This window comes from Populus nigra, chromosome 19 (assembly GCF_951802175.1).
Source record: "Populus nigra chromosome 19, ddPopNigr1.1, whole genome shotgun sequence".
Classification (NCBI taxonomy): domain Eukaryota; kingdom Viridiplantae; phylum Streptophyta; class Magnoliopsida; order Malpighiales; family Salicaceae; genus Populus; species Populus nigra.
This window is the reverse complement of record NC_084870.1, coordinates 4,312,756-4,322,849: the sequence shown is the minus strand read 5'-3', so window position 1 is coordinate 4,322,849 and position 10,094 is coordinate 4,312,756. Positions and strand designations below refer to the sequence as shown.

At 33.4% G+C, this 10,094-nt stretch overlaps 1 non-coding gene across 1 annotated transcript; it reads left to right on the top strand.

The window, feature by feature from the left end:
* Nucleotides 1–542: 542 nt before the first annotated feature.
* LOC133680692 (small nucleolar RNA snoR77) lies at nucleotides 543–675 on the top strand. The gene has a single exon (XR_009836373.1). It is a non-coding gene; the product is annotated as a small nucleolar RNA snoR77 (small nucleolar RNA).
* Nucleotides 676–10,094: the final 9,419 nt, after the last annotated feature.

Here is a 10,094-nt window from a genome sequence, read left to right as displayed (position 1 = left end):
GATTTGTCACCCATCATCGAGCCCCACCCTACTTCAGAAAATAAATTAAAGGAAAACAAAGGCTTAAATTGCAAATAAAGAAAAATAAAGAGGAGAAATTCGTGATTTTGAATAATATTCAAAAGGGTTTTCATAAATTGGCCTTTATATACAAGTATACCCCTCACTGTCAGCATCATGGCAAAGGTAGGGTTTTTGGCCAAGCCGCACAAGGCTCCATCCTTTAGTTTCCAGTTCTCAACTCTCTTCCAATCCGGGTTTGTTTGCCATCTTATTTCGATCAAATAATCAAAGTAATTGATGGGTTATCCTAATTCTTGTTGTTTTTTTTATACAATCCGATGATCAAAGGAATTGATGGGGCTGGAGTTTGGCTCTTTGGCTGATAAAAGTGCCATGGAGATGAATGCAGCTACCTATAACAAACAACCCTTTCTCACCCTTTTTCGCCTCCTTTTTTTGCTGGCGGATTTCTGTAGAAAGGCTGATACATCCTTGATTCTTTATTTTATTTTATTTGGTTCTGTATCGAGTAGTAATTCAGGCAGCCTCTTTGCTGACAAGAAGATAGCAAAGAAGGTGTTAAACTGCTCGTACATTAATTTGTCTTATGCTCTTCAGACTTGCTGAGACTTCTCTTGTCTTTGAAGCTGGTCTAGTAAGCCTAAGCACATAATCTTTTCTTTTTATCCTTAATTTTTCCGAGAACTAACCCTTCATTTTATTTTTTGAAGGTGAAATATAATCTCCAGTGATAATTTGTTCTATATTTATGTATAAGAATAGAATAATTTTCCTTTTGAATGATCAAATACTAAAAGATTATGATTAGAATTTATCGAAGTTACTCGTAATAAAACTTTGTACAAACCACTGGGAAGAAGTTAAGGGCATTCCCTTGAGTGGATGTGGTCAATGGCGGTATCATTTAGCCAATCGGATGGGGAGGAATGGAAGTTGCTGTACGTTATAATGATCGATTCATGGGATTGAAATGGATCTTATGGTGTGCAAAGGATTACTTACCATTACCGTATACTTTGAGAGAGAATCAGCTAGTACTTTCAGTCTTGAGTTATGGACAATGAGTGGACACGGTCATTCATCTGCAGAAACCTCTTTGAATCTATTGGGAATTTGGAATGATAAAGAAATAATGGCGCTCAACAGATATGGATCTTGGATTTCTTTTGTATATTACGGAGGGTGGTAGAAACAAAAATATTCCCACCGTTTGACTTTTTTTTTTTTGCCAGCAGCTCCCATCAGCTTAGTTGGTTCCAACTTCTGGAAACTGCTGAGGAGGGACAGAATGCAACCTCTCCCTGTGTTTATGTGAAGACGCAGACTCTGAGCTACTATCAGCCTCATCTATCTTGTAGTTAGTTACTAGTAATCACCGAGGGAGTCTGCTAATTCTCATCTTGTCCTGTGACGATGGTGATGGCGGGCTGTGAGATCGTAGCAGCAGTTAATTTGGAAGAAAGAAAAAGAAAAGGGCTATAGACTATCTTTATTAAAAGGGCATAGGGTAAACCGACTTTGTACTACAAAACAGGAATTGTTTCTCTTTTTGCTATGATTTGAAATAGGAAAGATCTTAACGTCCCCTCATGTATTTATTTTAGAAGAGGAAACAAACAAAAAGCTTTTGCAGGTGGCCGACCTTACTTCATAGAATAGGAGAAAATCTCCCTTTTTTTTCTTAAGCACGGAAAAGCTCACATACAATTGGCTATAAAAAGCAGGGGCAAGGTCTTTTCTTTTCCAGGAGATTTTGCCCAAGAATTCTTCCTTTGAATCAGTTTCTCCTCTTTGCTGATTGTAATTGAGACCGTAGGACACCCTTTTCCCTTTCAAAATTACTTGTACGTGGATACCTAAATATATGCATGTAAAGAAATATTTATCTTTTAAGTCCAGGTTTACCAGGGACTTCCTTTCTGAGAAGAGTAATATAATGTAAGAGTTCCCTTTCTTTTTCCCTGCTTCTTTCTAACATGATATTAGAGCATGCATGTATTAGATCATCAATATAAAGGCAGATCATCACAAAATCTTCTCCTTTTTTCTTGACATCTTTCAAAACTATTTTGATCAAAATAAGAATCAATTTTGTTGTTCCATGCTTTTGGTGCTTGCTTTAAACCGTAAAAAACCTTATAAAGTCTAGAGACCTTGTCTTCTTTTCCTTTCATCACATAACCTGGAGGTTGCTCTACATAAACCTTTTTCTATAATTTTCCATTGAGAAAAGCTTATTTGATAATAAGTTGAAAAACTTGTAATTGTATTTGTGTTGCCAAAGCAAGAACAATTTTGATGGTTTCCATTCTAGGAATAGGTGCAAATGTTTTTGTGAAGTCTACTCCAAGCTGAGATGTATAGCCTTCGCAACAAATCTTGCTTTATACTTTTGTACATTGCCATCTTCATTATATTTAGTCTTGTAGATCCATTTTAATACAACTGCTTTCTTTTTCTTTGGTAATGCCACTAACTCTCATGTATGATTTTTCTCAATACTTGTCATTTCTTCATTCATAACCTTTCTCCATTCTTCCCTTCTTGCTACTTCTTCAAGATTCTGAGGTTCACTAGAAAAAAATGCAACATGACAAGAATTATAAATATCAATTAATGACCAATACTTTATTTAAGAGCCAAATCTTGAAAAGAGATGTTTGGATAGAGAATTGTGGCGACAACCACAAGAGTAGAAAAATAGCCAGGAGTAGCCATGTTTAGACAAACCATTTAAGGAAAGGAAGATTGAAGATACTTCACTTAGATTTAAATTATTTTTATATCCACACAAACATTGTAAGGTCTCATGTTTGTAACATCAATCATGATCTCAATCATGATCTCAATGATTAGAAGTGGAAAGTTATCTTTGGGAAAAACATTGTAAGGTCTTGAAAATCTACACAAACATAGATCTGGTCATTTTTATTTTTCACTGGCATGATATTTAAGATCCATGTAGGATACTTCACTTCACAAATGAAACCCACTTAGATAATTTTGTTGACTTTACCTCAATTTATGAGATGAGTTTATGACGAAAGAGAAGCTGAGCTTGTTTTATAGGTCTAACCTTAATTTTTATTGCTAATTGATGAACAACAACACTCAATTTTAAACCTAACATTTCATTGTAGTACCAAGCAAAGATATCTCAATACTTTATCAAAAATTTCATATAATCCCTTTTTTCTTTAAGTGATAAGTTTGTCTTGATGAAGCTTGGACGTGGGTTTTTAATGATGCTTAAGTTAACCTCTTTAAGTTCATCCATCAAAGACTTATTTTCTGATTCTAAGATGGGTGAAGCCTCCTCAACATCTTCTTCGATGAGAAACTCATCATTATCATTATCTTCAATATCGGTGTGATTTGAAATGAGATACATCATTTCCTCTTATTTCTCTCCATCAGAAGGGTTTGTGATCACTATCGTGCATTTTCCTATTTCAATTTCACCTCAACACTTACCACCCATCTGCATTGTCTCTTCATACATGAAGGTATTTTGCCAGGAAGATCTTTTAAACCCTTCACCAAAGTTGGTCGATGATTGAGTACATGCTTATGATCTTTTTATTTGGATGGTCCAAGTTTTGTGAATACTAACATCTAATTTAGAGTCCTTCCACTCTTTTTGGTTTCAATCCTATCAATGACTAAAGCACAAGTCTTAGTCACACCAAGACAATCCCAAACTAAAGCCCTCAGATGTGGAGGTTGAATTTGTTTTTTTTTCCTTCACTTTTTCCACACTTAAGTATCTTGAGGCCTTTTATTAATCTTAAAATGAAGAAATGTAGAAGATTTTTATTCAATACCAACCCTTGAAGTTTTGCTATAAGTTTTCTTCTCTCTCCAAGCCTTCTTAGTCTTTGTAGAAACTTGTTTACCTTTGACTCGAGCCATATCCCCATCCTTTGCTAATTTATTGACATATTCACGACTATAACCAACCATAGATAAAAGCTTATAATCATTGGGATTGAAGCCATTCACTCGTTTATTAGTGAGTCCTTCGAGATTGATAACTTCCGACTTAATTTGATGAATAAACATTTTCGATAAAGGTTTTGAGACCTTGGTCAATGTGAGATTAGTAGGTAGAAAGGTTAATTTTTTTAGCCCCTTTGTGATCTTCTCTTCTTCCTTAGAAAAAGAATATTGACCCTCTTTTCTTGCTCACGCTAGAATATATCATAGTACTATAGCTTTACATGATACCTTATTATTGACAAAGTCTTCTGTTACCTTTTCTTTTCCTTTGTTCTTCATTGGACGAGTTATTTCTTTATTTGCAGATAACTTATGCATTTTTAAGCTCTTAGAGTCAAGTTATCCCTCTTCTTGGTAGTTAGGTAGGGATCGTAGTTTTTCCATCATAAATAACATAAAATAAAACTTTACGTTGGTAAAATGGGCTTCAGTTATGGTAAAGAAATCATATCCTCCACTCTCAATCTTGCTTGTCCATATCGAAAATACTTAAAGCATTAGTGAAATGTTGAGGAGACAATATAAGTTTTATGTATCCATGGTTGTCCAAATAGTATCTTGTAAGTAGTTATGGTAAAGAAATCATATCCTCCACTCTCAATCTCGCTTGTCCATATCGAAAATACTTAAAGCATTAGTGAAATGTTGAGGAGACAATATAAGTTTTATGTATCCATGGTTGTCCAAATAGTATCTTGTAAGTAGTTTTGACATCTATAATGTGAAAAAATAATTTAAACTCTATATTTTTCATGTGTATCACAAGTCTTATATTTCCTATGATATTTTTCCCTCCTTGATTAAAGACTTGAATCGTAAGATGAATTGAGAATAGTTCATCTGTAGGAATCCTAATCTTGTTCATGGTTTTAAGAGGTAGTATATTGACAGTCAAACCATCATCCATCAAAATACAATTCACCACCTTTTCAATGATGTATCCTTCAATAAAAAAAAAAGGTGATTATAAAGTTTTGATCAAAGCAACAAGTCTTCATCATTAATATAATATCCCACATCGGCGGGTAAGGAGTTGGTAGCTGCTTTATTAGTAATGCTGGTTGCTGACTTGTCAGACACGTTTTGAGACCATACATGGTCACCAAGAACAAATATGTGAGAGCGGTAAGGCCCAAAACGGATAATATCTAGCAGGTTAGGCCGAGCTGTGACATTTGGTATAAGATCCGACCTCACTAGCTATCCGGTTGTGCCGACGGGGTCGTCAGGCTCTTTAAATGGATGGATTGTAATATCCCATATCGGCAGGTGAGAAGTTGGTAGCTGACCTTATTAGTAGTGCTGGTTGCTGACTTGTCAGACTCGTTTTAGGGTCATGCGTGGTCACCAAGAACAAATTCGTGAGGGTGGTAAGGCCTAAAGTGAATAATATCTGACAGGTTGGGTCGGGCTATGACAATTAAAGAATATCTTCATGATGCATATATTATGAGGCGAGTTTATAGAGTCATTGTGGCTTTCTTTCACAGCTTTTTTAGTAAAAGTTCTCTCAATCAACTTGATAGCAAGTGGCAGATACATTTTTCATCCTTCTCAACTCTCTTAGCATGTAATCATTTAGTGTAATGAGCTTTTTCCCATACATTAAGCTTTGACATGGAAAAAATTCATCTCTAATTAGTATAGACATTTTTTGAATTTTTTGGTGCATTGGCTCATCAATAGCCTTATTCACCATCGAGATTCATATTATAGCTGGTTTTATCATATGTATGTGTTTCTTCTTTCCTCTTTTATGAGTGACTAAAGTCTATCTTTTGTTGTTGTAATTCCTAAATGATTCAGGCTTCAAATTGCTAACTTGCGGTACAAGGGTTATATGCGAAGCTTAACTTGAGCATGTGGTGAAGCTTATAGGCAAAAGAACATCAAGTTTCATATGTTCAAATTAACCAAAACTTATTACTGTGAGGGCAGCGATTGGTGCGAACCCAAATTCACTATGGTCGTGATATTATAAGTTATTTCATCATTGAAAGTGATATCCCCATTCTCATATAGCCTCATGATCTTATCTTTCAGCAGAAAACACTTCTATATAGAATGGTTGATCAAACAATGATATTTATAATAATTTGGATTATCCACTTGGTTTGCTTCTTCGAGACGTCTTAACTCTAGTAGCTCAATGAGATTTGCTTTGAGCTAATCATATAGAATTCTAGATATGTATGAGCTAGGGAATGAATACTTTTTTTCTTGTTGCTCTTTCAAGGATGACTTCTTTCTTTCATCCTTTTGAAAAGTAGTCAATGTTGCAAAATCATTCCTTTTAACTCTAGTTGGTACTTTTATGGTAGCAAAGTTAATTACTAAGATTGTTTTCCCTTAACTTTTGGAGCGCTCTTTTCAAAACTACGACCTTTATTTCTTGGGCTCTTGCATAGGTAATGATGAGTTTTTTTGTTGTAGCAATGCTAAGTTTCATATCATGTGCTTGAGCAGCCAATTCTTTAAAAGAATTTGGTTTGATGTCTTGTAAAATGTAGCATGGTCCCTAATGCATCCATTGAATACATATATTTAACATGAAAGTTTCAGTGAGTTGATCCCTACAATTAAGGCTTTGGTTTCTCCATCGATGAATGTAATTAATGATGGGCTCTTTTTTCCATTGACTTGCATTAATGAGTTTAATCATGTTGACCACGTGACAAGTGCTATAGAAGTGGTTAAGAAACTTATGTTCTAATTGTTCCCAACTATCATAACCCATTTCTCGATTATTCCCTAAAATTACATATTTTCTTTCCAAAATAAATATCAAAAAATAAAATAAAGACTGACAACATGGAGAAAACAGGCCGAGGAGGATTTCAAATATAAAAATCAAGTTGCAATTTTGAAGAAAATTCGAGGCCTAATTGTACCTTATTATACCCAAGATTGAAGTGACAATGCAGATTTAAGGTCAAATTAAATTATTATTGGACAAATTAGCATAAAAATGAAGTTCGAGGATATAATTAAATTTTTAATAGGCCAATTTGATTTAATTATAGGCCACATTAAAGTTTAATTATGTTTAAGAATTAATTTGGGTCCAATTAAAGGATTTAATTAGGTGCAAGGATTTAATTATACTTTAAATTGGTCAAATTATTTTATTAGGGGCTTAATTGGTGAAACATTAAGTTTGGGAGCCTAATTTGGGCTTAATTGAGAAGATTAAAATTTTAGGAGACCAAATTTATTTTTAGCCAAATCAATTGAATGAAATCAGGGGTAAAATCGTAAGAAAATAAAAGTTTTTGGGTTAATTAGGGGTTAAATTAAAGAAATTCATAGCTAAGAACCAATCTGCAAAAAACTCAAAATTATAGGGACCCACTCAGTTGAAATCAGGGGTGAAATTGAAGAAATTAGAAGTTAATAGTCAATTGAGGGTCAAATTGCATAAATCCAAAACGAATGACCAAAATGGAAAAGGCACTGAAATATAGGGTTAAAATTGAAGTAATCCAGGGACTAAATTGTATTAAATCAAAAGTTTAAGGTCAATTGAGGGTGAAATTAGCATAAATAAAAAGATGGAAGACTAAATTGAATTTTGGCCAAAATCCTAATTCAAGGCAAAACAACACCGTTTTTTTTTTTTTAAAGAACCAGATGATGCGTCTTCTAGTTATTGTTCATTGTTTTCTTCTTTTACTTGAAAAGGCTGTTTAGGTCACCTACTTTGCACGTGAATTTAATGCTTTTAACCTTTACCAAATTTGACAAAACTTGCACGAAAATAATCACCTGACATTTCCCTTCAGCCCGGTATGGTCCGTTCAGGTCGATTGACAATACAATGGTCACGACGCTACCGGATTCACCACAGGTAGCTAGCCCAACCACCAGCCAGTCACTAGGAGCCACCACTAGTCCCTCACTCTCTCCTGCATATATTTTTGCTTCTTCTTCCTTCTCTGCCAACCGCCACCAACTCTATCGCTACAACAGTTAGCTGCACGTCATCCTCCACGACCGGACCACCGCCATACCAGGTGAGCTCCCCTTCCCCTTCTTCCTCTTTTTCTTCTTCACTCTCTGTTTATAGCGTGAATAGTAGACGTGAATTATAATTCACATCAACTGTTCTAGATTAGCTTAACCCCTTTTTAGGCTAAGCCGAGCCAATTAATTGGGTTAGCCTAGCACATATATTTAATAATATTTAATTATAATAATATAATAATATATTATAATACTATATATTATATATTATATAAAAAATTAAAAATAAAATAAAATAAAAAATCCTTTTAGAAAAATGTAATAAAATGTAAAAATGCTACTTTACCCCTATGTGTGTTCAATCCTTTGGTTTTTAAAGGATAAAGTAATTATTTTACTCACAATCAACAACAGTAAAACACGAGTAGAATTATTGTAATGTATAATAATATAAATATGGGTCTTATCGTTAAAATAAAATTATTTATAAGTTCCATTGTTTATGTCATAGGAGAGTACAGTTCCCATGATTCCTCATAACTTGGAAAGATGGACGGCCAGTCGAGATGAAAGAAGTGCCATTTTAATTTTGATTTGGACCTGTCATGTGCTATAAAGTACAGGCTTACTGGGTGTTTCTAACTGGATTTGGATTGTTTGTTTTTATATTATAATTTATTTTTTATTTAAAAATATTAAATTAATATTTTTAGATGTTTTTGGATAATTTGGATGTACTAGTATTAAAAATAAAAAAATCTGAAAAAAAATTATTTTATTATATTTTAAAATTAAAAAAACCATTGAAGAATTTGTTTTGTGTTACAATTGGATATCTCCATTTTTTTCATGTAAAAAGTGGTTGGTATTCTTATTTAGATTCATTTTTTTTTCAAACAATTTTAAAAATGCATTTCCTACATAATGCATTTAAAACAATTCAATAAATTTTGATGTTATCTCAAAATTTAAAATAAAAAATAAAACAAATTTTCCTTAATTTTGAAGCTAACTCTTTGAGGCTAAAAATTTTTGTTATTAAGATAGGTGTTTGTTAATGGATTCATGATTGATTTTTTTTTCATAACTCAGACTCACTAAATTACATGTATTTAAAAACATCTAAAATATAATAATTTAATATTTTTTTCAACTAAAAATTATTTAAAAAATAAATTGTAACAATAAAAACAAACACCAAGATAATAATTTACCAGTATATTATTTACATAAGCTATCAAGTAATGAAACTTGAAATCAATACCACCCCATGTCTCAAGTTAATCATTTTCCCACTTATGGGTTTCGAGCATGAGACTTGCTGGAGAAAAGATCAAGAACATAATGACTCATTTATAAACAAGAGTCATGATGATCAACAATCATAAATGCTTGTAAGAATAACAGAGAACTTGACCAACTGCACAAACTGTGCGTGCCTGCAAATAATGGAGGAGATCGATCATCTCTAATTGAATGTCCGAATTCAGATGGGGATCGATGATAGAAATTACTACACAACAATATAGTAGAGTTTAATGTATTGAAAGCTAGAACCTAACATCACCAACATCCTTAAGTCATCTAGAGATGTGAGAATAAAAGAATGGAGCAGGAGACATGGATCCATGGTCGATCCACCTACATATATCTGCATCAGTAAGTGTGACTAACTAACCTCCTCTACCTCCACTTATTACTAGTATATAATCTCAACTGTCAGCAGACGACAACATTAGGAGTCTTGTCCAATTTTGTAAGCTTATAGGTATTGGTAGAATGGATATCTCATGCACATTGCATTACATATATGTATATAATATAGTCATAATATATATACTATGACTAGTTTCAACTGAGACGGCACGCTAATTTGTATGGAAAAATAATATATATTGAGTATCACTCGCTATCAGCAACATTCCCACACGCCCAAGTCACCCACCTAATTAATCCCAGCTTTTGGCTATATTGTGAAATCCATCTCCTTCTTCCACTTTCAGACCGCTAAACTACTCTCAAAACAGCTTAATTAAAACATAAATTAGCTTGTCATCTATATATATATCTCTCTCTCTCTGTGTCTTTCTCTGTCTCTCATTCGAAGA